This window comes from Diabrotica undecimpunctata, chromosome 8 (assembly GCF_040954645.1).
Source record: "Diabrotica undecimpunctata isolate CICGRU chromosome 8, icDiaUnde3, whole genome shotgun sequence".
In the NCBI taxonomy this organism is placed as follows: domain Eukaryota; kingdom Metazoa; phylum Arthropoda; class Insecta; order Coleoptera; family Chrysomelidae; genus Diabrotica; species Diabrotica undecimpunctata.
Window position 1 is genome coordinate 104,135,392 of NC_092810.1, and position 25,634 is coordinate 104,161,025.

Here is a 25,634-nt window from a genome sequence, read left to right on the forward strand (position 1 = left end):
TTGTAAAATCGCTAAAACTGAGTTACAACCTTGTTTGATAGGGGTGTCGATATCATTGTTTCCAAAACAGATAAATATGCGACACCCCCAGACAACTGATTGACGTATTAAGTCACCTAGGACTCGATAACACGAAAAGAGTCATACCAGAGCTCAATCCTTTTTGATACTGTAGGTATCTGGAATGAGTGAATTTCCCCCTTAGAGGGAGTGTGAGCCGTATGGCTAAATCTGGATAATAAATGTGAATTAAATACTCAAATAATGAAATATAAATGGAAATAAAATAAATATGAAAGTGGTACAATATGGAAATATATATATTATAACATTAGATGGATGACTTAATGTCAGACCCAAACACATCGGCCTGTACCACATTTCGTTGGGTTCTTCCCGTTGATGGACTTTTAAAGCACCCTCGAGGATGGACTTTAGCATTTTTTCCAAATGTTATATCCGTCACCTGGTGATAATCGTATTTAAAGATTTGGAAGCTTTTTAGCCTGTTTATTTTTTTAAGTCTTCTCAAAAGAATTAAATGTATCAATTAAATTATCCTAAACACAACAACTACATGACTCTAATCTTCAGCAATACATCTCAGGATTTAGCTTCAATAGAAGGCCTCTAGCAGTATGGGCGTTATTATTTTAATCTCTTACACCCTTATCTATTATCTTAGAACTGAAATAACTATTTAATTTAAAATATTTGATTAATGCTCTCAAACCTAAAATTAGTTGGAAATATGAAGCTGATTACAAAAAAATCTACAATGATTGCAAATAAATCTACAAATCATTATTTTAGCATTCACCCTACACTTTCAAAAAACATTTCGCATTTCAACTATTATTATAATAGAGCACAAATTTCAGTATCGTCTCGTTTATTATTAAACCATGATCGCTTTTCATTACAGTTATATAAAAGTGCAATACTTAACTCTTCTGTCTGTATTTGTGACAACGTATCCATTGATGATATAAATCATATATTCCTTAAATGTTTTTTAAACTCTAAGTTATCTTTAACTTTGTATCAAGAACTAATTCAGAATGAGTTTTCATTGACCCTAAGTCATCTTTCTTGTCTTCTTCAGATGGTACTTGATCCCATCATAAATTTAATCAGAAATGCAAACATAGTGGTATAGTTTAAAAAAATAGACAACATAAATGATAAAAATAAATAGATTTTGTCTGATGCAATGATCACACTACACACACACATACATAACTGAAACAACCTATATTTTGTTAATAATAATTTAGAAGCAATATAAGCTGGTCACGGGTGGTGCCTTATGGTAAATTTTATTCATCTTTTTCAGATTTTTCAGCAAAATGGAGAGATTGGACTTTTGTAGTAGTTGACTCGTCAAATGTTGACGAGTAAAATTCCCTACTCTAAGGTTTTTCTAATGTTTTAAACAAGCCATACATAACTTCAGGATGCCACTTGACTAAATTAAGAATATAAGAACTCAATTTTAAAAAATCTATGGAGTGGTTTATCACGAATAACTGACTTGCTGCCACAAAAAAGCTGGGATAGATATCGTTCGAAAAAAAAATCAGTACAATTTGCATGAAAAACTATAAAAAATTACGCAACTCAAGAATTCTAATTATATGAAAATAAAAGTAGAAAAGTTTTGTTAAGTATTTTTTGACGATAAGTGTTTTACCATGTTGTTCTGCAACTTTCGAAAACTTTTTCTACAGACTCTATTTAGTTGCCAGTTAGTTGTGCCTTTTTGATTAATTTTACACACCAGAGCGTAACGTTGCCGAAGGGTTCTTCAAATATAGTGAAACCAAATTCTATTTTAATTATTAGCTAGTAAACTTTTTGAAAATGCTACGTATGAATTTTATTTATTACCAGAATGCTTTACTCGTAATCATTTACTTTTATGTGTAATATAGAGGTGGGAATATATGATATAATTGGCACAGAACACACAATGTATTTTTTATAATTTTCTATTAAACGCTTTTTATAAATATCAGTACTCGATTTGAAACATCTGAAAAGATTAGTGAAGATTGAGTTAGCAGGGTTATCTTTTGAAGCAGCTCATTAAAGTTTATCGCTAAATGAATGAACTTCGATTTAAGATCCTTTAATTTAGCTTTATTAGAGAATTAGAGAATTAACAGGAATGAGAAAAACACTTTAAACTAGGCAACTATGAGATAAAAGTGGTGCACTTATAACAGATATAAACAAAAAAATGCAGAGATGGACACAATATATAGCACAACTTTTTGAAAACAAAGAGAGAACAGAAGCACCAAAAGAATTTAAGGATGATACTGGGCCTGCCATTATACGAGACGAAATTGAATATGCAATGAAACAAGCTAAATGTAATAAATCTCCCGGGCCTGATGAAGTTTTCATCGAATTACTCAAAATTGTGAATACTGAATCTATTGATCTTCTTTTGGATCTATTCAATACCATATATAGAACAGGTATAATACCTAAAGAATGGCTCCAATCAACATTCATACTGCTACCCAAAAAAGCCAATGCAAAGGAGTGCAATGAACATCGCACCATAGCCTTAATGAGTCATGTCTTGAAATTGTTTTTAAAAGTAATTCACAATAGAATACATAAGAAATTAGATGAAGGCATAAGTAATACACAAATGGGATTTAGGAAAGGACTGGGAACACAAGATGCACTAGTAAGTGTTCTTTCGCAGAGATGCTTAGATATAAATCAGGAAGTATATGCCTGTTTCATTGATTTTGAGAATGCATTTGACAGAGTGCAGCATAATCGGCTTAAAGAAATTTTATTAAATAAAAACGTAGACAGTAGAGACATTAGAATCATATGTAACCTCTATTGCAACCAAACAGCAAAAGTGAAAGTTGAAAACGAACTAACCGAGGATATCCAAATTTGCCGTGGGGTCCGCCAAGGGTGTATTTTATCACCCTTGTTATTCAATTTATACAGTGAAGCCATCTCAGAATTAGCGCTTGCCGAAGTCAGTGAGGGCCTCATAATAAATGGTGAGCCACTTAATAACATAAGATATGCTGACGACACCGTCCTTCTGGCAGGAACACTAGAAGAACTGCAACACCTTGCTGAACAACTAAATATATATTGCAACGATTATGGACTAAAAATAAATTTGAAGAAAATCAAGTTCATGATATTTACAAAAGCACAAAACATCAAAGTTAAGCTAGTACTATATAATACAGAAATTGAACAAATATCTTCGTACAAATACCTTGGATCATGGATCACAGAAGATACTGATCAGACAAAGGAAATAAGATTCCGAATTGAAATTGCACGGTCAACTTTTAATAGAATGAGAAAACTTTTTTGTAATCGCGATATCAATATATTCACTCCGCATAAGAATGCTTCGATGGTATATTTTCTCTACCCTTTTGTATGGGGTTGAAACTTGGACACTTAAAAACTCCAACATTCAAAACCTAGAAGCATTCGAAATGTGGTGTTACCGACGTATTTTTAAAATATCATGGATGGATCGCAAAACAAATGAACAAGTTCTCGAACAACTAGGAAAACAATGCGAAGTGTTAAATTCCATAAAAATCAGCAAATTGGAATACTTGGAGCACATCATGAGAAGTGAAAAATACGAACTACTAAGAAATATAATGTAGGGTAAAATCGAAGGCAGAAGAAGCGTAGGTAGACGTAAAATCACGTGGCTACGCAATCTCCGTGAATGGTTTGGATGCAGTTCAATTGAACTATTCAGGCTCGTAACCAACAAAATTATAATTACCAGAATGATTTCCAATCTCCGATAGGAGCGGAACATTAAAAAGAAGAATTTAGCTTTACTGTTAAAAAGTTTTTAAAAAGGTACTGTTTTAGTTGAGAACAAGTGGAATTCATCATATGGAGGAATGTTTAAAGTTCTGAGTGAGCTTTTAAATCCAAGTGGTATAATTTTGACGAATAAAGTTCTATTATTAGTTGTATCGTTAACGTTTTATTAGATTTGATTATAAAGAAATAAAAAGTAGAGTAGTAATGACTAAAACTACTTTAATCAAATTGAAGTAATTTCTTTGCAATAATCATCTCAGTTTAGAACTAAGACAAAGAATGGTTAAGTGCTATGTTTGGTCCGTACTTTTGTATAGTGCAGTAGTGTCGACGCTTAAAGTATCGATTATGAACAAAATTATGGCATTGGAAATGTGGGTTCATAGACGAATACTAAAGATACCTTGGACAGCATCTAATGAAGAAGTACTAAGGAGCGTCAACACCGATAGAGAACTGCTTAACACTGTTAAACATCGAAAAATGTCTTATCTGGGACACATAGTAAGGGGAAGTCGATATAAAATATTACAACTAGGGAAGTAGAGGTGTAGGAAGGAAAGGTTTCTTGGTTGAGGAACATTCGTGAATAGACTTGGATATCAAATGCGGGACAATTATTCCATATTGTAGAAGATCGAGAAGACTTCGCAATGGTGATCGACAACGTCGGATCATTCTGATATGGCACGCACAGAAGAAGAAGGTATTAGTATATGTCTTAAAGAAGATAATAAGTATAGGATTATTGAGATCCATTTAGTTAAATTATCTGGACCAGCCTTAGAAATTAGCTCATTTTTCAAAGAGTCTTACAAACAAATTTTACAAATCGATCTGGCTAATCTTTTGCACACAATTCAAAAACGATCAGAGACTTAAGTGCCGGTAACAGTAACAGAAGTACTCAACAATATTCAAAAACAGAGGTATTTTTGTTCATTTTGCAATAATGTTTTTCTTAATTACCCTTTTTTAGCATATCTCATTTTGTGTATATTTTTTTTCTGAAAAAGTTTTTTGTTGACGTCAAATCTCTAAATAGACAAGTTTTTAAGTTACGAGCAAAATAATGAGTTTGAAGTTTTGACTGTTTATTTATAAATAGTTCCACTAAAAAATAATGCATACTTATATGGAAGTCTCTTTGTACTCATACTACACATTCTAAATGTCAAAGCCGTCTATACATTTATGTCGAAAAGGGGCTAATTTTTTATAGCCTGAATTTATCGGAAATGTTTTTTAGTTATAAATAGAATACCGAAACTATTTTAACGATCGTTAGTTCATATTAATAAATATTTGCTACAATTAATAAAACAGTACCTAATTTTCAGTATTTTATATAAAATACTTTATATAAAATAATATTTTAATTGTATTACTGTGTTTAACCAACAAGGGGAATATAATAACTAATTACATTTCTAATAGAATGTTTATTTCTCTAAATGTTAGCTCTACTGAGCTAACGATCTGTTGATTGGAAATTTGACTTCCAGTTACTCAATTAAAGCGTGCTCTGCATAATAATAAGGGCTGTCAGATGAAGGGCAATCATCACCAACCGACACGAACGTAAAGCAGCCTATAATTTCGTAATCCGTAATAGTTTGAACATAAGCCAACCTGAACAGCACATAAATATATTATATGCTTTAGTAAAGTTGTAAAATATGTGTAATTACGATACTTGGGCGAAACAAAAACATAAATAAAATAAAAAAATATAAAAATATATGTTATTAAAACACAATTTGTGTATCAGACTTATTAACTTACTGACAATACTCTGATAAAACCGAAAACGTTTTAATGTTTCAAGTAATATACTTTTTGATAATTCTAAAATTTAAATACAGTAGAAGCTCTTTATTCTCAGGGTACATGTTCAATAAATATGCGGCGAATACACAAACCGTGAATATGGAACGATAATTTATTTCGTGTTATAGGGATACGCAGATGTGAGGTTAAAACTAGAAAAAATTAAGAGAACAAATACCCACACCAGCACGCCTATAAATACAAGAGAACTGATGAGAGACGAAAATCTTAAGAAGAGTTATGCAAATCAAATTAATGAAAGAATGCGAATAATAGAACAAAATGATGATATCGAAAAGATGGTCAATGATATTAAAGGAACGATTCTGGCAGTAAACAGGGAAGTTAAAACACAGATCAGAAAGAGAAATCATAACGAATGGATGACGGACGAAATTATGGATCTAATGGAAAAGCGAAGACAACATAAAAAACAACGTAATCAAGACAAATACAAACAGTTACACAAAGAAATTCGCCAGAAGGTTTAGAAAGCAAAAGAACGTTGGATAGTGGAAAGGTGCAACGAAATAGAACAATTGCAGGAAAAAAGAGATAGTTTTGGACTACATAAGAAGATCAAAGAAATATCGAATATACACAAAAGCCACCACAGAACAAGAATACGCAACGACAGAAACGAATACATAGAGTCAGAAGAGGAGATAGCAATGGCGTGGAAAGAATACGCAGAAAGACTTTTTAATGACGAAAGACCAACACAACCAACGAGCAAACTTCCTTCCGAAAACTTATCAGGGCCATCAATAATGCGAAGTGAAATAGAATATGCAGTTAGAACCACAAAGATGTACAAAGCAACAGGTCCAGATGAAATTAATATAGAAGCAATGAAACTAATAGACGAGGAGAATATCGAAATCTTGGTAAAGCTGTTCAATAGAATTTATGATACTGCGTTACATTCCGCGAGAATGGCTGCAGTCATCCTTTGTGATGATCCCAAAAACAGCTAATGCCACAAAATGCAATAAACACCGCTTAATCAGTTTAATGAGTCACTTGCTAAAACTCTTTCTTAGGATATTACACTCAAGAATGTACAAGATACTAGAAGAACTTAGCGGGTCAACACAATTCGGTTTTAAGGAAGGACTAGGAACAAGAGAGGCAATTTTATGTTTGAACACCTTAATACAAAACTGTTTAGATTAACGAAAAGATGTCTACCTCACCTTCATCGACTACGAGAAGGCATTTGACAATGTTAAACCTGATATCATGATGGAACTACTACATAGGGCCAACATTGACCAGAAGGAGATCAGAATTATTCAGAATCTATACTGGAACCAAATGGCGAAGGTGAGGATTGATGAAGACCAATATACGGATGAATTTGAAATCCGGACAGGTGTCCGCCAATTCTGCATACTCTCTCCGATGCTTTTTAATTTATATGTTGAAAATATATTTGCGGAAACATTAGAAGACACGGAATTAGGCATTAAGGTGAACGGCATACCAATTAGCAACCTACGCTATGCGGACGACACAGTGATTATAACTGATAATTTGGAAGATCAGCAGTTATTACTTGATAGGGTGAATAGCATAGGTAAATAATATGGCCTCAAAAACAACATTTTGAAAACGAAATATATGGTCATTAGCAGAAACCCTCCAGAAAACCCGATAATATGCTTGGGTGACGATCGCATAAAACACGTGAAAACTTTTAAATACCTTGGCACCACAATCAATGACCAATCGGATCCACAACAAGAAATAAAAACCCGAAGACAAATGGCAAGACAACCTTTTGTGAAATTCAGACTGCTCCTATGTAATCAAAACCTAAATTTCGAAATACGCAACAGAATGGTCAAGTGCTACATATGGTCCATCTTGCTTTATGGCATGGAAACGTGGACTTTGAAAAAAACATCTATCAACAAATTTGAAGCATTTGAAATGTGGTCATTGAGAAGAATGATGCGCATACCTTGGGTGGATAGAGTTCGAAACGATGACGTCCTTAAGAGAGCCGGCGTGGAAAGAGAACTCTTTGAATTAATTAAAAAACGCAAGATTGGTTACCTTGGGCACATAGTGAGAGGAGCAAAATATGAAATACCACAGTTAATCCTACAAGGGAAGATCGAAGGTAAGAGAGGAGCCGGCCGCAAACAATTATCCTGGTTAAGGAATATTAAAGAATGGACAGGAATACACAATACAGGCGAGCTGTGTCACGCCGCCAAGAACAGAATTCTAGTAATGAGATAGTCGCCTACGCACTTTGGTGTATGGCATGTTAAGAAGAAGAAGAAAATAGGGATACGTTCTTAGGTGACGAAATAAAAAATCAAATAAATAAAAAATCAGTTTAATTGAAGCTTTTGATCAAACTTATTCATTAATTAGATATTATCTTCAGGTTTAGGCACAAGAAGAAGGTTTAAAGAATTTAGTAATTTTCTTTTGCTTGTCAGTTTTTAAAAACTCCTTCAATTCAGACTGATATTTAGCAGTGGCATTACCAATTTGCCTATTAGAAATAAGACTTCGTTCAATAGATAGATCAATATTCATTAAGAAATCAGAAAGCTCATTTGCAAAATTATTCTGAAAACTCCACTAAGATTTTTCAAATTAAATGTCTTATTTTCAGTGTTGATTAAAGTCTCTTCTTCAATAGGTTGTGAAAATAATATGTCCTCCAAGTCGGTTTTCGTGAAATATTTCTCTTACTATTCAAGCCACTCCTGAATTCACTTCACCTAATTCTATCTATTAGAACCCACCTCGTCCCATTACACTCGTAATTTCGGCAAGGTTTGCACTTAAGGTTTAAACTTGCACAAATTCGTTTTTATTCCACGCAGTGAGAACAGGCCCCAGTTTTTTCCAGCATGTTTTCAATGTGTGTAGCTTCATTTCTTGTAATGATTTTTTTACATTTACGATGCATTTTGCTATGTCAAATTTTTTCTAGCATTCCATAACATTCATATCAGGATCACATTCCATATTATTCAGTATCATTTTAAAGGTTTATCTAATGTAATAGAGCTTAAATGCATGGAGTATTCCTTGGTCCGTAGGTAGAAGCAAAGTAGTCGTATTTTGAGGTAAAAATGTCCGTTTTATATTTGGATGCACAGTTTTAAGTTCACGAGAAGTTTTCTTTATTAAATACTTACTGATCTATATCTGGTCTATATCCTCCACCAACTACCAGGTTTGCAAATTCTTCTGGATATCTTTCTGCTGCAGATATCTCTGCAGATGGAGTTTTTGTTATGATTTTAATGCTATGCAATGATTGCCGCACCTTAAATTTATTTAACCAACCTTCCGAAGTTTAAAATCTTCCATCTGCACATTTGGCATCACCAGTGTGACAGGTTCTTTAAAATGTAGACGTTTTGCGTTTTTTAAATCACCAAACGGCCGAAAAGTATAAAAAAAGCCACGAAAACTATGGAACAGGCGTAAGCCTATCAGAGAGATCCTCCTTCTCTATCCTTTATCCTTCTTAATAATGTGGTGACTTTATGATGTTCGACGTATGGTTGTTATCCATTCTTCTCTCTCCTGAGCGTGGTGTGCTGCTTTAGACAAAGAGTAATCGGTAGTGGTCTTTATTTGGTCTGACCATCGAAGTGGCGATCTTCCTCGGGTTTTTTTACCATATACTTTGCCATCAACCACTAGTCTTTCCACATCTTTTCTTTTGGCTATGTGTCCAAAATACATTTTGGTTGCATACATACATTACATTACACAATCAATATATTTTGGTTGATGATTGTGTTAAGTCTAGTATTGATGTCGAGTTCTATTAACATTAAGATATACAGTAGCGATAAAACAGATACGCTCTTTCCAGGCGCTGGTTTGTATTCTTTGTTATGGCCGTATCTTTTCAGATTTTAGTAAGATTTATAAGATTTCACAAGTATTTCTTCTTCGCATCCACCATTTTTTGTGATAACAGAACCTAAGTAATTGAACGGCTTACCTACCACTTCATACCTTCATAGGACTAATAGTATCTAGTTTGTTCAATATCTATTCAAGTTCATCTATTGATGAGGTAGTCTATCGATAAGCTAGATAAAAGGCCCAAAAATAACCAAAGAAGAAGTGATCCACGCAGTAAAACCTCAGAAAGATGGAAAAGCCATCGGTCCAGACAATATCAATGTCGAAATACTGAAACTAATTGCAGATAACGAAAGTAAAAGCCTAGACTTAATAACAGCACTATTCAATTAGATAATATGAGACAGGTAAAATACCAACAGACTGGCTAAAATCAACATTCGAAGCATTACCAAAAAAATCGAATTCCTCACAATGCGATGATTATCGAATCTATCTATCTATTTATAGCCCAAAATCTATTCATGTGTTGAATATAGGCCTCTCCCATTTGTCTCTGTCTTCTGTTTGTTTTTTCCACATTGGACTTGCGCTTTGCTCAATGTCATCTTTCCATCTCATTTGCGGTCGACCTCTTGACCTTTTTGCAGTATATGGTCTCCAGCGGCCAATTTCTTTATTCCATCTTCCATCCTGATATCTTTCGTTATGCCCAGCCCATTTCCATTTTAATTTCAATGCATGTTCGACAGCGTCTGTTGTTTCGGTTTTGCATCTTATCCACTCGTTCCTCTTTTTATCTCTCAACGATATTCTCAACATTTGTCTTTTCATAGCTCATTGAGTTTTCTTTATTCTATCTAAGTTGTTCTTGGTACACGTCCACGTCTGGGCACCATATGTCAGAACAGGTAGGACGCATGCATTGAATACCTTCGTTCTTAATTTTAAAGGTATTTTTTGGTTTTTGATAGTATATGAGAGTTTTCCGAATGCAGCCCACCCCATTCTTATTCTTCTGGTTATTTCTTTAGTCTGGTTACTTTTGTCTGCTCTGATAGCTTGTCCTAAGTAAATATATTCTTGGACGTATTCTATGTTTGTTCCACCTGTGGTAATTACTGATCTGTCTTCTGTATCAGTCATTATTTTAGTTTTCTTTAGATTCATTTTTAATCCTTTCTCAAGAGATGTTTTTTCTAGGTCTGAAATCATTATTCGTAGTTGTTCCATAGTTGTTGCTATCAGGAGTACATCATCGACGAATCTTAGATGATTTAAATATTTCCCGTTTATACAAATCCCTTTATTGTCCCAGTCTATAGATTTAAAAATGTCTTCCAACGCCAGAGTAAATAGTTTGGGTGAGATGAAATTCTAATTGAAATGTTAAAAGAAGGAGGGGAAAAGATAAAAGACTACCTAAAGATGCTTTTCAATAAATGTTTGTTTGAAGGACAAATACCGCAAGAGTGGAACAAGGCAAATACAATTCTGATATATAAGAAAGGAAATAGATCAAAATTAGCTAACTATAGACCAATATCTCTCTTGTCACAAATCTATAAAACTTTCACTAAGGTGATCACAACTAGACTAAACAACAAATTTGATGCATACCAACCAGTTAAACAGGCAGGATTTAGAAAGGTTAACAGCACAATCGACCACCTTCATACGCTTAAAATATTGATAGAAAAGACCAATGAATACAACCTTCCAATATACCTAGCATTTGTTGACTATGAAAAAGCGTTTGACAGCATAGAACAATGGGCAGTAGAAGAAGCGCTAGGTGATTGTCGAATAGATTCACGGTACAGAATGTTAATCCACAATTTATATCAAAACGCCACTATGAGAATTCAGCTAGACAGAGATTTGCAAACTCCATTAATTAGAATTTGTAGAGGTGTCAGACAAGGGGATACAATGTCACCCAAACTATTGACGAGGTAGTACTAAGTATCATTTATTCCTCATTTCCATCTATCTAAGACAAGGCGCATTAGGTGTTCGCTATATCGCTTAGTTAATATCGAGATTCGCCAGTCTAGTTCGGGGGTAAAACGGGGTAGTCATATCGACGTTTGGAAAAATACGATGTGGAAATGTGGTAAATAATTTCAAGCTATAGTAGTAACACTTATTTTTTATTTTTTATACCCTGTCAGCATACACATACTCTGTCAGCATAAACTTATTTTAAAAAGAAAGAACCTTGTTATAAAACGTACAATATTTTCTGAAATGAGTCGGTGAGTTGATCTGATCGACATGCAATCCGAAGCTGATGGACAATTTTGTTTCATCTTTGAATATCAGGATTACCTTATAAAATTCGTGCAATTAAATTCTTTAAGACAGATGAAGTAGTTACACATTTTATAGAAATTTTTTGCATTTTTGGAATACCTTTAATACTCCAATCGGATAATGGCCGTGAGATCATTAACACAGTAATAAATGAACTAAAAAATATGTAGCTGGATTTAAAAATTGTTCATGGAAAGCCCCGGAATGGTCAGTTGTAAGCCAGTGTTGTCGAAAAGGCTAGTCGTAAGTATCAAATGAAACCAACAATTCCTGGTATTCTTTAAATCTTCTTCCTCCACTTAACCCAGACTTGAAGGAACATATGTAGATTCAAGTGTATTTAAAAAGACGTTAAATGAAAATCTTATAACAAATAACAGCCTAATTTTTTGTGGCGTTTGTGATTCTGAATGTTCGAATGGTTGGGTATATCTCGTGCAATGAGTTTGTTTATAACTGTTGTGTTGAAATTAACGAAAATAATAAAAATAATTTAAGGTGCCTAATATGATGCTATATTAGGCACACATGTATTAGCACACACATACTACGATCTACGCTAACAGAGATTATACACGTGGACTTCTCCAAAAGATAACACCAACAATATATTCAGAAACCAAGTAGATTTTATAAAGATTAACAAAAGGTTTCGTAATGGAGTACAAAGTGCAAAAACCAAGCACAGATGCAGATACGGACCATATTCTATTACTAGCAAACGTCAACATTAAACTTCGAAAACCGGAGAAAAAGTTGAAACCACCAAAAGAAACATTAAAAACCTAAAAGACGACAACTACCAACAGCAACTAAACGCAGAGATAAATAAATTAACTGAAGGAAGCGTGGAATGGACAGATATGAAAAAATCCAAACTAAAAGCGGGAAAAGAGATCCTAGGCGAAGACTAACACGGGGGAAGAACAGCACATAAGTGTTATTTATCGAACTCATCGTCCTGAAAAAGTTAACGTCTGGACTGGCATTGAGGGCGACTGTAATAGTAGTGTATATCTCGATTTATTACAGAATCATGTTCTTCCCGCTATTTTCAATCTTCCTGATGTAAATCTGGAGAATTTTTGGTTACATTAAAACGGCTGCTCACTCGAATAATTAGGGAGTAATTAAATAATACTTTTCCGAATCGAGTTGTCAGTGGAACATGCCATATTAAGTGGCCTGCGCGATCTCCAGATCTTACACTCATAGACTTCTTTTTTGGAGACATTTAAAAAACATCATCTACGATCATCCGGAGGCTAGAACCCAAACTTTAAATGAATTAAGAATCCGAATAAGAGAAGTCTCCAATTCTATTAAGCAGAAACTCTTACATCTATCCGCAGAAGATTTTATGACAGATTGAGATACTGTTTAGCCATAGAATGTCAAATATTTGAATCATTTCTCTAGCGCATAAAGAAAATTAGGTCTTATTTTATTAGGAATTATTTTTTATTTTTAATAAGAGTATATTTTTTGTTTTATCTTTTTAAAGAAATGCGCCTTTATGTTTAATTCAACCACAAAGAATTTTTAACATTATTAAAAACTGATACAAATGCACCGCCTTGTAATGGTCTGTGTATTTTTATCTAGTTGAAGTTATAAGAAATGAACCGGGTGTACGTAAACAAAACAAAAATCGACGGATGGAGTTGCATATCCCTTACGTTGTTATGTGTTAATCATTATTTTTCTCGTTTTCTGTCTAGGTGTCGGAGCGGAGGGGATCGGAGAATTACAATTACCTTGCACGAGGCAATGTTGCCGATTTCGGCGCTTTATGTATTTGCAATATCTAATCCAAAACTTAACGTAATGTATCTGCATTTCGTACTATATTAACAATATATTACTGTTAAAGTCAAGATTATCCGTTTAATGTCGAGATTATCCATTTTCAAAGTGTAACCGTAACATATAATATTGAAAAGCGTTGGAGAGATAACCCATTCTTGACGAACGCCGGAAAAAGAAAAAACGTTTTAGCAAATCTGGATGTATTACGTGATCCACGTATATAATACAAATAACACTTTGTAATTTGCCTGGTATATTAAATATTATGATCACATATTAATATCTAAGCGGTGGGCAACTTCCGTAACAGATGTTAGAACATATAGAGGCGCAAATTGCGATTCGGACCATTTCTTGGTTATATCGAAGATAAAACAAAGAATATCAATGGTAAGAAAAGAGAAAGGCGCCAAACAAAGAAAATGGAATACATATATGTTTAAAAATCCTAAAAAGAAGAATGAGTACCAGCAGAAAATAAAAGTAATATTAAATGAAAGAGGAGAACTAAACAACATTGAAGAAGAATGGAATATCATCAAAACGACAATTACAAATATGGCAAAGGAAACATTAGGTGAAACCTCAAGCCAAAGAAAACGAGGAATGGTTTGACCAAGATTGCCAACAAGTAATAAATAGCAAAAATATAGCTAGACAGAAATGTCTACAAAGGTATTCCAGATCGAATAGAAAGGCATATGACGAACTCAGAAAAGATGCAAATAAAATATGCAGAAGGAAAAAGAGAGAAATGTTGAATAGAAAAATACAACAAATTACAGATTATAATAACAGAACAGAGGCTAGAAAATTTTACAAAAAAATCAAGCAATGCACCCAAGGATACATAACAAGATCAACAGTTTGCAAGGACAAAAATGGGGCAATTATCAGCGAGAAAGAGGAAATAATGAAAAGGTGGAAGGAGCATTTTCAAGAGCTGTTAAACCCAGAAAAAGAACAAAACGAAGATGAAGAGATAATTCACCACACAGCAGAACAACTAGTTGAGCAACCAACATTGGAAGAAACGATAAACGTCATAAAACATCTAAAAAATAACAAAGCACCTGGCACAGATGGAATAACTGCAGAACTGATAAAGAATGGTGGACATGCGCTATGGAGGCGTATCCATAAACTAATCGACCGCATATGGACACTAGAAGTCATCTCAGAAGATTGGAAAGTGGGAATCATACTTCCTATGTACAAAGGGGGAGACAAACGACTCTGCAAAAATTATAGGGGCATAACAGTTTTAAATGTCATCTACAAGATATTATCAGGAATTATATATAGCCGCCTGGAATCGTTTTCGGAGGAGATTATTGGTGAATACCAATGTGGCTTCAGACCAAAGAGGTCAACTATAGACCAAATACATATGTTAAGAGGTATACATGAAAAATGTGTTGAATATAACATACCTATTTACAACTTGTATATCGATTTCAAACAGGCGTTTGATGGAGTAGATCGACAAAAGATGTTAAAGCAACTATCTATGTTAGGGATACCCAATAAGTTGGTTAAACTTATACGAATGACTCTGGCGGGTTCCAAAGCTATGGTGAGAATAGATGGAGATATGACAAAGGCCTTTGATATTGAAAATGGAGTTAGACAAGGGGATGCCTTATCAACAACACTTTTTAATCTAACTTTAGAAGCTGTTGTTAGAAAACTGGATGTAAACGGCTGTATTAATACAAGATCTATGCAAATATGCGCATATGCGGATGATGTTGCCATAATAAGCCGCAACAAAAGGGTATTGAGCGAAAAAGTCATAGAACTAAAACGAGAAGCTGCTACGTTTGGTCTATATATAAATGAAAGCAAAACAAAATATATGGAGTGCACAAAATCGAATGAACATGAGATTCTGAAGGTAGACAACCATACCTACAAATATGCCTCCACTTTTCCCTACCTAGGCTCAATAATAAATGACAACAACAACATCAGTCAAGAAATACAAGCACGAATTCTTAGCGGTAATAAGTGCTTTTATGCATACAAAGACTTAATGAAAAGTAAGTTACTGAATCGTGAGTCTAAGCTGAGAATCTACAAAACAGTAATTAGACTAGTGGTCACATATGGATGTGAAACGTGGACCCTCTCAACCACTGATGAAAATCAACTGAGAATATTTGAGCGCAAAATACTAAGGAGATATTTGGACCAACCCAATGCAGCGATAGTTCGTGGAGAATTAAAATGAACCACGAGCTGGATGAACTAATGCAGAGCGCAGATATTGTCAGATTTGTAAAATCACAAAGACTAAACTGGCTTGGTCACCTAGAAATAATGCCAGATAATCGAGCTGTAAAAGTAGTCCAGAGATGGAAGCCCCAAGGAAACAGAACAAGAGGAAGGCCCCGTAAAAGATGGATAGACGACGTAGAGAGGGATCTTAAAACCATTAAACATCAGGCAGTGGCGAAGGAAAGTATCCGACAGGGCAGAATGGAAGAACATTGTTAAGCAGGCCAAGACTCACAAAGGGTTGTAGCGCCATTAGAAGAAGAAGAAGAAGATTAAATTTTATTGCAAGTATCGTTTCCTCAATTTAATTGCGTTTAAAAATAATATACTAAATTTTGTTTTGTGCATTCGACGATACACCACCCTGTTGTCACATCCTTCGAAGGCTAATTAAAAAAAGACTAAAAATAAGAGCAATTCTTAAAAATACTATTCTTAAACAACAAATGTCTACTTCTACCAGATTTTTATACAAGCAATAGAAATAATAAGATGTTTTTAAATACAAAAATTAAAGATTAAAGTTAGAGTTAAAAAATCGAAATCTTTGATATATGGGCTATCATGGGCTAAACTGCAACATCACAACTATAGCAACTAACATTTATAATACAACAACCTTTCTTTTTTTGAAACGTTTAGAAGTTTAAATTTTAATTTACTTTTGGGGATGAATGCAGTAAATAAAATATAGTTTTAAACTAGTTTGAAGTTAATGTTTTGAATAGTTTTAATTAGAAACTACTGGTTTTGGCGTATCAATTAGGTCGAAATCCTTAACAAATTATTCTGCGTTGTAAATCCGAAAGATATAAAAACTTCAATAATTGGATTTTAGTAAATACAAAAAAGCGTTAACAATTTTATTGTTTGTTTTCACAAATTTATTTGTGAAACTAATTTATGACCAAACAGACGTTTGTCTGTTCGTCCGTCCATCCAGTATTCGAATAAAAAAAACTGTAATAGATAGAGAAAAACTGACGACGGATTTCGATTCAGCGCAAAGTTATTACGGCAAAAATTGTTAAAACCGAAACACTCATTTTTGTTAAAAAAAAAATAATACAAACTGTATAACTCACAAACGACTAGGTATAGATACACCTATTTTGATAACATACTCGTCTTGGTTAACTTCCGGTCATAAATTTTGTTCACTTCCGGTAAAAATTTCTGTCGACTTTCGGTTTATTTTGATCTTCTTGGATATCGATTTAGTTGTGGAATAAACGATCGATTTAATTTTGATCCGCAACTTCGCTTGCAAAATAAAAATTAGCACAGAAAAATGATTTTCGCACCGATAAAGATTTTTGCTTCCTTCTTTGTTGTGTTATGATATTTTAGCTGTTTTTCTTCCTTTACTATTACACTGTCGAGCATAAACTTAATCTTTTTTAACTATTTTTGATTGTAACATATTTTACTAATGGATTCTTAAAAAAGTTGTTGTTTTTGCTGTTTCGGTAAACGTTTGAGATAAAAAAGGTCCCTTACCCTAATTCCTTAAAAACATTATCAGCATAGTTTTTGTTTCTGTGGTTTTAACGACAATTGTAAATTATTCGTGTAGTGTTGACATTGTCAGTGGAATGCAATGAGTATAATTTCTATTGTGGCGGCGTTAGAAGATAGTCACGCGAAAATGCGAGAAACGTTGATGTAAGTCTCTCGAGTGTGCAACGAGTATGGCGACGGTACAAAGAGACCGGTCTGCTTACTCGAAGACCTGGTTAAGGTCGAGGTAGAATTACAACAATTACAATTCTAGTGCTTTGAGAACTGAACGGTCAGGGCTGTTTCCCTTCGAAATCATCTGCAAGAATTGAGAAATGAAAACGTAAGTGGATGGACAGTTAGGAGGCGACTTTGTGCTGCCGATTTATCTTCTTGAACTAGAGTAACTGGACCGCCGCTTTCCCGTGAACCCGAATTTCCAGATTAAATTTTTTACTTGGCTTGTTTTTTGATGAATCAAAATTCTGTCTTAGGAGCTCAGACAAACGTGTAAGAATGTGGCGACGTCCAGGTAAGAGATATGCTCAACAATGTGTTGCAGAACGATTTTCATTTATGGTTATTATTGGAGATAACGCAACATTTATGCATGATGATGCACGGCACCAAACTGCTCGGATAGTTACTAAGTATCTTAATAAGTTACATTATAAGTTTGATGGTACTCTATTTAATTTTATTTTGGAGCATAACCCATGCATTTAGGCTACTTGAACCACTGTAGATAACCTTAGCTGTTTGTTAAAAGATCTAAGTTATAAAAAAATGTTATGCATTTTGGTGTGTACAACTTTAAAAATTCTTATTTTTAAAAAAATTTGGAATTTGGTAAAAGGGCACTAAAATGTTTTTAAATGTTTTAAGTGAAACTGGTGGTTTTTTTCTTATGGACAATACACACATACACACACACACACACACACACACACACACACACACACGAATGCACACACAAATATTTATAAAATAAGGTCAGATTGATTGAGGGTTTCTAAAAGAAGTTTAAAAAGTAAAAAGTTTTTAAGTCTTTATTATTAACTTGGTTTTTTGGTGATATGGCAAGGCTGTCAAGTTACTTCTGTCATATAAAACCGCCAGTTTCACTTATAATAAAAAAACAAATAAAAAAAAATTCATGCCTTTTTAACAAATTAAACAATTTTAAAAAAATTAAAACTTTTTAAGTAGTACACACCAGAATGTATAAGCAACAATTTTTTATAACTCAGCTCTTCTAATAAACAGCTTAGGTTACCTACATTGGCTTGGTTTAAGTAGCCTAAACGCATGGATTATGCTCCAAAATTAAATTAAATACAAGTACCATCGAACTTATAATGTATTGAAATAATTCCTTTCAGCAAAAAATAGTCAGCTAAGAACCAACTAGATGTAAAATAGAAATTGATGGCATTAGTATTGAACAAGTAATGAAAATAAAATACCTGGGAATTACACTGTCTAGCTATGGAGACCTGGACAAAGAAGTGAGAGATCAAGTACAATAATCAAATAGACTGGCAGGATGCCTTAATAACACTATATGGCGAAACAGACACATTAACACTGAGATAAAGTCCAGAATTTATAAAGTCAGTGTAAGGCCAATAGTGACATATGCCTCAGAAACAAGACCCGATACATCCACAACGCAAAGGCTACTAAAAACGGCAGAGATAAGAGTACTGAAAGGAATTACAGGAAATCGCTGAGAGATCGAAAGAGAATTGAAGACAAAAAAAAAAAATTTAGGTAGAGTGTATAAATGAATGGACACAAAATCAAAAAAAGAATGGATTAACCACATAATCAAAATGAAGGAGACCCGCGTCGTCAAAATAGCAAGAGATAAGTCACCAATCGGCAGAAGAAGTATCGGACGACCGCGCAAAAGATGAAGTGACAACCTTCCATAGAGGTATTAATCCGCCAATGAACAAGCAGAATTGCTTATAAAGACGAAGAAGAAGAAATAATTCCTTGTACTGATATGTAAGTGATTATCATCATCATCATCATTCTTAGCATATTCTACTGATTATGGTGTAGCCTCCCTTACATATTAATTCTTCATATCTGCCCACGATTGTCCAAAATTAGCTTTTCTGTACCATGTTGTACCGGCTTGTTTCCTTATGTCATAGTTTCATCTTAAATTTGGACGTCTTGTTGGTCTCTTGACGCCTCTTGGATACCACAGTGTAATTCTGGACAATAGGTGGACCACCTATTGTCAGTTTTTCTCGCTAAATGTTCAGCCCACTGCCATTTTAAGGATTTAATTCTATGGATTACATCAATAACCTTGGTTTTCTGTCTGATCCATTCTATTCTTTTTCGGTCTCTCTTTGTTATACTTTGCATACATCGCTCTATTGACTTTTGAGTGACTTTAAGTTTTGATATTATCTCTTTCTTTAGTGTCCAAATTTCGCAGCCTTATGTCATGATTGATAGTATAAACTGATAGAATGCTTTTTTCTAAAGGGGAATAGCTAGTTTCATTATTCTGTTGATTTCTGAAAGTGAGGAGCCAGATCTATGTATTAATTGTCCTAGGTATACATACTCGTCTACTGTGTCAAGTGCAGTGTTGTTTATTATTACATCTTAGACATCCACTAGTTCGTTGTACATGGTTTTTGTTTTTGTCAAGTTCATTTGTAGGCCCCCTTCATTGCTAGCTACATGTAGGTCGCTTATAAATTCTTGTAGTTTTGCAGGATTATTAGCAATCATTACGATGTCGTCTGCAAATCTTAGATGACTGAGGTATTCTTCATCAATGGGAATACCTTTGTTCTGTCAGTTCATTTTGTTGAATATATTTTCTAGAGTTGCAATGAAGAGCTTTGGTAGTGGAAAATTCTGGACTGTTTTCATAAATTTTTACCTTAGCTTTTGTTTGTCTGTATATATTTGGTAAAGTTTCTACGGTTTGTCATGTTTGATATGTAAGTATTATTTCTTATATTATTTTATTAGATATAAAAATAACTCATTGAACCTTTGCACGAGTTAACATCAGATTGAAGCTGATCTTCAATCTGATGATCTCCTCTCCTTCCCACTGTAAATAATTTTATTATACATACATTTGCTTGGTTATGGTTATGGTAGATCGAAGAAGGGCTCATTTATATGCCCTTTAGATATTTAGACCTCCTAAGACGGGTCCATTGTATCACCCCTACTATATGGAATAGACCCATAACTAAAGTGATCAGCAGGGGCTTCAAGTCTGAGCCCTTTCTGCCGTTCTGTACATCTAATCTTTTAGTTACCTTGTGGCCTCACAGAACATCTACAAGTATCTTTAAGGATAACTCTGGCCGGTAAACATACTGACCACCAGAGAGCACCTTCTACGGTCTAGAAGGAGAAGTTGGGCTGTAAGATTTTTAGATGACCCCACTATGTGGAGCCTAGCTTGTCTTATACCTCCAAAACTGGCCCAGAAGTCCTGGAACCTCCGCAGAAAAAGCTTTTTGAGACTACCCCGACCAGTACTGAAGGGCACTTTATTCACAGATCACACTCCAATCGAGTCCCACCGGCAGAGTGAATGAGCCCCTGTAGTACCAGAGCGTCAGCCCGTTCGTTCCTTTCCACGCCTGTGTATCCCGGTACCCATACATTATATATATATATATATATATATATATATATATATATATATATATATATATATATATATATATATATCTATTTTAACCCTTATTTTCGTGAGGCCCTGAAGATGCTGTAAACAGCGAAACCGGTCGCCCAATCTTTGTTTTAATAAAAACCTAAACAACCTAATACGGATCGTGAGTATAAGCGGATTCAGAAAAAGATACAACACACTATACTACATATTCACTATGAAACAGATAATAGAGAAAGCCTTAAAGAAAAACAAAGAAATATACGTAAGTTTTATATACATGGAAAAAGCATTTTGTTCTATCAAAAGGAAAATTCTATGAGAGCCTAAAGAAGAAAAAAAAGAAAATCTGATAGACACAACTAAAAGTATATATATGGAAACAATAAATACAATAAGAATACAAAATATCCAATCGCAACCAATAGAAACAACACAAGGAGTTCAACAAGGAGGTAGTTTAAGCCCAGTACTTTTCATAAATGTAATAGATGAGATAGTAAAAGAATGTAATAAAAAGTGTAAAAAATACTGTATATGATGGAATAAAATGCAAATTATAAGTGCAGAGATATGCGTATTTGCAGATGACACAGTTTTATTCGCCGAAATAGCAGGAAAACTTAAGCACGATTTAAAGAAATGAAACTTAGAAGACAAAAATACAACCTAAATGTAAATAAAGAGAAGACACAGATAATGAAAATCGCAAGAAAAAACGACACGGAAGACCAAATCAAAGTGATGATAGATCAACAAAGAATAAAGCAAACAACCACATACAAATACCCGGAAACCGTAATAAATAACAGAAGGAGCAACGAAAACAATCTCAACAGTAGACTAGAGAGTACAGAAAAACTATTCCAGGCTGTAAATATAGAATTTCTTAACAACAAAGAGATATCAAAGAAAACGAAGATGGCAATATGTAAAACCATATATAGGCCAACGCTGACCTGTGGAGCAAAGAACTGGATCTTAAACTGAAGACACCAGAGTAGGATACAAGCAGCAGAAATAAAATACCTTAGAAGAACTATAGGCCAAGAAGAACGAAGAGATTCAAAAATAAGGAAATAAGAAACAGACCTAAAACTAAACCTTTACTTGGCATAATAAAAGAGAAAAAATTAGCATGGTTCGATCATATAACACGAATGGACAATAGCAGACAAATGAAAAGAGTGTAGAAAGCTAAAGCAATAGGGAAAAACAGAAGAGGCAGACCAATAAAAGGGTGGAACAGCGACATAGCAGAGATATTACAGAATTAGGGAAAATCTTGGCAAGAAGCAACAAAAATGGCGAAGAGCAGAAAAGTATGAAGAAAATTCATCAAAAGCTAGAATTAACTCGCTCGATACCTAACGGTAAAAGAGGAACGATTATGTAAAAATGTATGTTATAACCATAAATTAAAGATTTACCGACCGTGAAATGTGACACCTAAAAGTACAGTCAAATAATAATTTTAAGTTACGTGTTAGTGGTAATCTTATATTGGTTTGCGCAAATTTAACAAACACGTATAGAAGGAGTACTTTTATTAGAATATACATTTTATAGTACGAATATTTTGCAAAAGAATACTCCCAATAGAATCTAAATTCGGTTTGTTATTTCAGTTCGAACTACACAAAGTATACTCACGGTTTTTAAAAGGAACATATGAATATTATATATACTGAATTCTTTTTGAGAAAATATCAAAAATAAACTGATATGAAAGGAACTCTTGCTGTTGCTATTGGAACTGAAATCCCTTATTAACGTTGGCCGAAGACGATAGTATGACACAACAAAACGTATATAAATCAATAAATCACGTATATAGGAAGAGCTTATATATTGCATTGGAACATACCTGAAAAGTTCAGATTTGTCCAAATAAAATATACTTAGGATTAAATTTAAAATTTCCATGAAAATGCAGCAATAACAATAGGCAAATTTAAAAATTATATGGTTAATAATTTTATAATTTGTTTTTAAGTTATAGACTTAGCGTTTAATAATAATGTTACAAAAAATGTTGAAATAGATCATTGCATAAAAATTGTTTTTAAAATTTTGCCAAAAAATAGCAGAGGAAGCAGTACACCATAATAATAAGCATTTATTGGTTTTTCATATTCAATTTCATATAAAAAAGACAACAAAAAACTTTTAATGAGAATAAGCCACAATTTGAAGGTTAAAATAAGTTTATTGACGTTTCAATTTTCACTTCAGAAATCGTTTTCAAAATACAAACATTATTAAACTAAACAAATTTTGTTTTTTGTTACTTGGTGAAAAATTCTTCTAATAATTTAATTTTATCTGACTCATTAATATTGACAATTCAGACATATACTATACATTTTAAAGCAGACGACTTTAAATGATATTGCCAATTTTGTTGAGTTGCGTTCCTGGGACGACTTTATCGGAAGATACTTCATTCGATTACATGAAATCAACTTCAACTTGAGAATATCTGTCCTAAACATGGTATGTAATTCATCTTTAAAAAGACAACCACATGCCATGAGGACAGTAAAATTCTCCTGTTAGTGATTCCATAGTAAATCATGAGAAAAAAACCAGGAAAAAAAAACATAATATTATCCCGACATGACAAGTATTTGGTCTTACATTTAGTTTACTCCCAATAAACACCAAATTCTGATTTTATATGTTTGTTATTTAAAAAACATAAATAATATATTCTCGATATGTTATTGACGTACTAATATTACAAAATTAGAGAGTGATGATACATTGGCGACTAGAACAAGATTAAATATATCAGCTATAATGGAATTATTGACATTATGTACAAAATAATAAATTCTATTAACAAAATTTTGGTCTAGCAATGGGTTCCAGTTTATCTCCATTATTAGCCGATATATTTATGGAAGATCTTGAAACAAATATTATTTCTAAATAAAATTTAAAACCCACAGTATTGTGGAGATATGTAGATGATGTATTCTCAATAAAACTCAGTCTTATTAGGCTTTTAAGGGATGATTCTCAAATTCCACAATTCATACCGATTCACGTTATGAAAAGATTGTTAGAAATTGTAAATTACATTCGCGTCAATGCAAAAAAATTATCTGCAATTTAAAAATTTCCTTGAGGAATTAAAGGACAAAGAACTTCCAAATGCCATTAATTTATTTTATATTGTTAGATGGATATGTAACTATCACGTTTTAAATCGATTTGTAGACTTGTTTCATTCGATTTGATCGACCGATTAATTTCAACAGAAAAGGAGGTAACCTGTTCAGAATTAAACGATGAAGAGTGGAAACAAGACTTAATGTTTTTGACTGATGTCATGGCACATTTACAAATACTGTATTTACAATTGCAGGAAAAGGATAAAATAATATCGGCCCTCTCACTGTATATATTTAATTGTCAGTCTAAATTAGAATTTTTTCAAAAGTAATGACATTTAAAATAAAACAGTTTTTCATTTTGCTCGAATTTAATAAAAATTGTTCCAATATTAAACAAGAAAAACTCAAATATGTAAAGAAGCTAGAAGGCATGGTAGAAATTCCAAAATAGATTTTAAGACTGGAAATATTTTAAATCCTCTCTTGATTTTTGATAAGTCTATTTGAAATTAACATATTTCAAGACGAGTTTTTAATTTTCAATACAATTGAAACAAAAACATCTGGAGAATTAGAATTAATAGAGATGTAATAAGATCAAACTATATATTTAAAAGGATACTAAAAATTCCATGGACTAGCAGAACCAGAAACGAAGAAGTTCTTCGAAGAATGGGACATCAACGAACTCTATTAAATATTATTAAGAGGCGTAAACTAGAATATCTTGGACATATAATCAGAGGACCAAGATATGAGTTCCTTCGGCTAATTCTCAACGGTAAAATCGAAGGAAAGAAATGGATAGGACGGAAGAAACTCTCTTGGTTGAGGAATTTGCGGCAGTGGACAGGTTTGACAGCGGACCAATTGCTATACGTAGCGCAAGACCGAGATCAGTATAAAAATATTATAAGCATGGTAGTCGCCGACTACCATGCTTATAATATTTGTGCCTTAGAGTGCCAGATATGGCACTCTAAGAAGAAGAAGATATATTTAAAGTATAAGTCCATGCAGATGACTGAATTTTGGAAATTTATACCAGAATCCAAGTATCCTGAATTAAAAAAGGTTGCTTGTCGAAATATTTTTATATTCGGAACAACCTACTTACGTAAATCATTTTATTTCACTTTAAAATTAGTAAAATTTAAACACCGATTTTTATTAACCAGTAACTGAAAGAATTACTGAGAATTGCTGTCACAAATTATTCATCAAATTTTAAAGACTTATTATCAAAAGAAGTAAAATAAATGTGTTTAATTCTTAATATTTAAATACACACATTTTTTATTTATATGTTATATTTATACTTTTATTTATATGTTTTCACTAAATAGAATTTCTGTAACAAAAAACTTCTTAATAACTTTTTTTGAATAATTTTTTATTTCGTATTTAATGGC

At 33.2% G+C, this 25,634-nt stretch overlaps 1 protein-coding gene across 1 annotated transcript in view; it reads right to left on the minus strand.

Moving 5' to 3' along the window:
• The window catches only part of mub (poly(rC)-binding protein mub), a 413,814-nt gene that overhangs the window by 387,093 nt on the left and 1,087 nt on the right, over positions 1-25,634 (minus strand). The gene's annotated exons all lie outside the window — the stretch shown is intronic.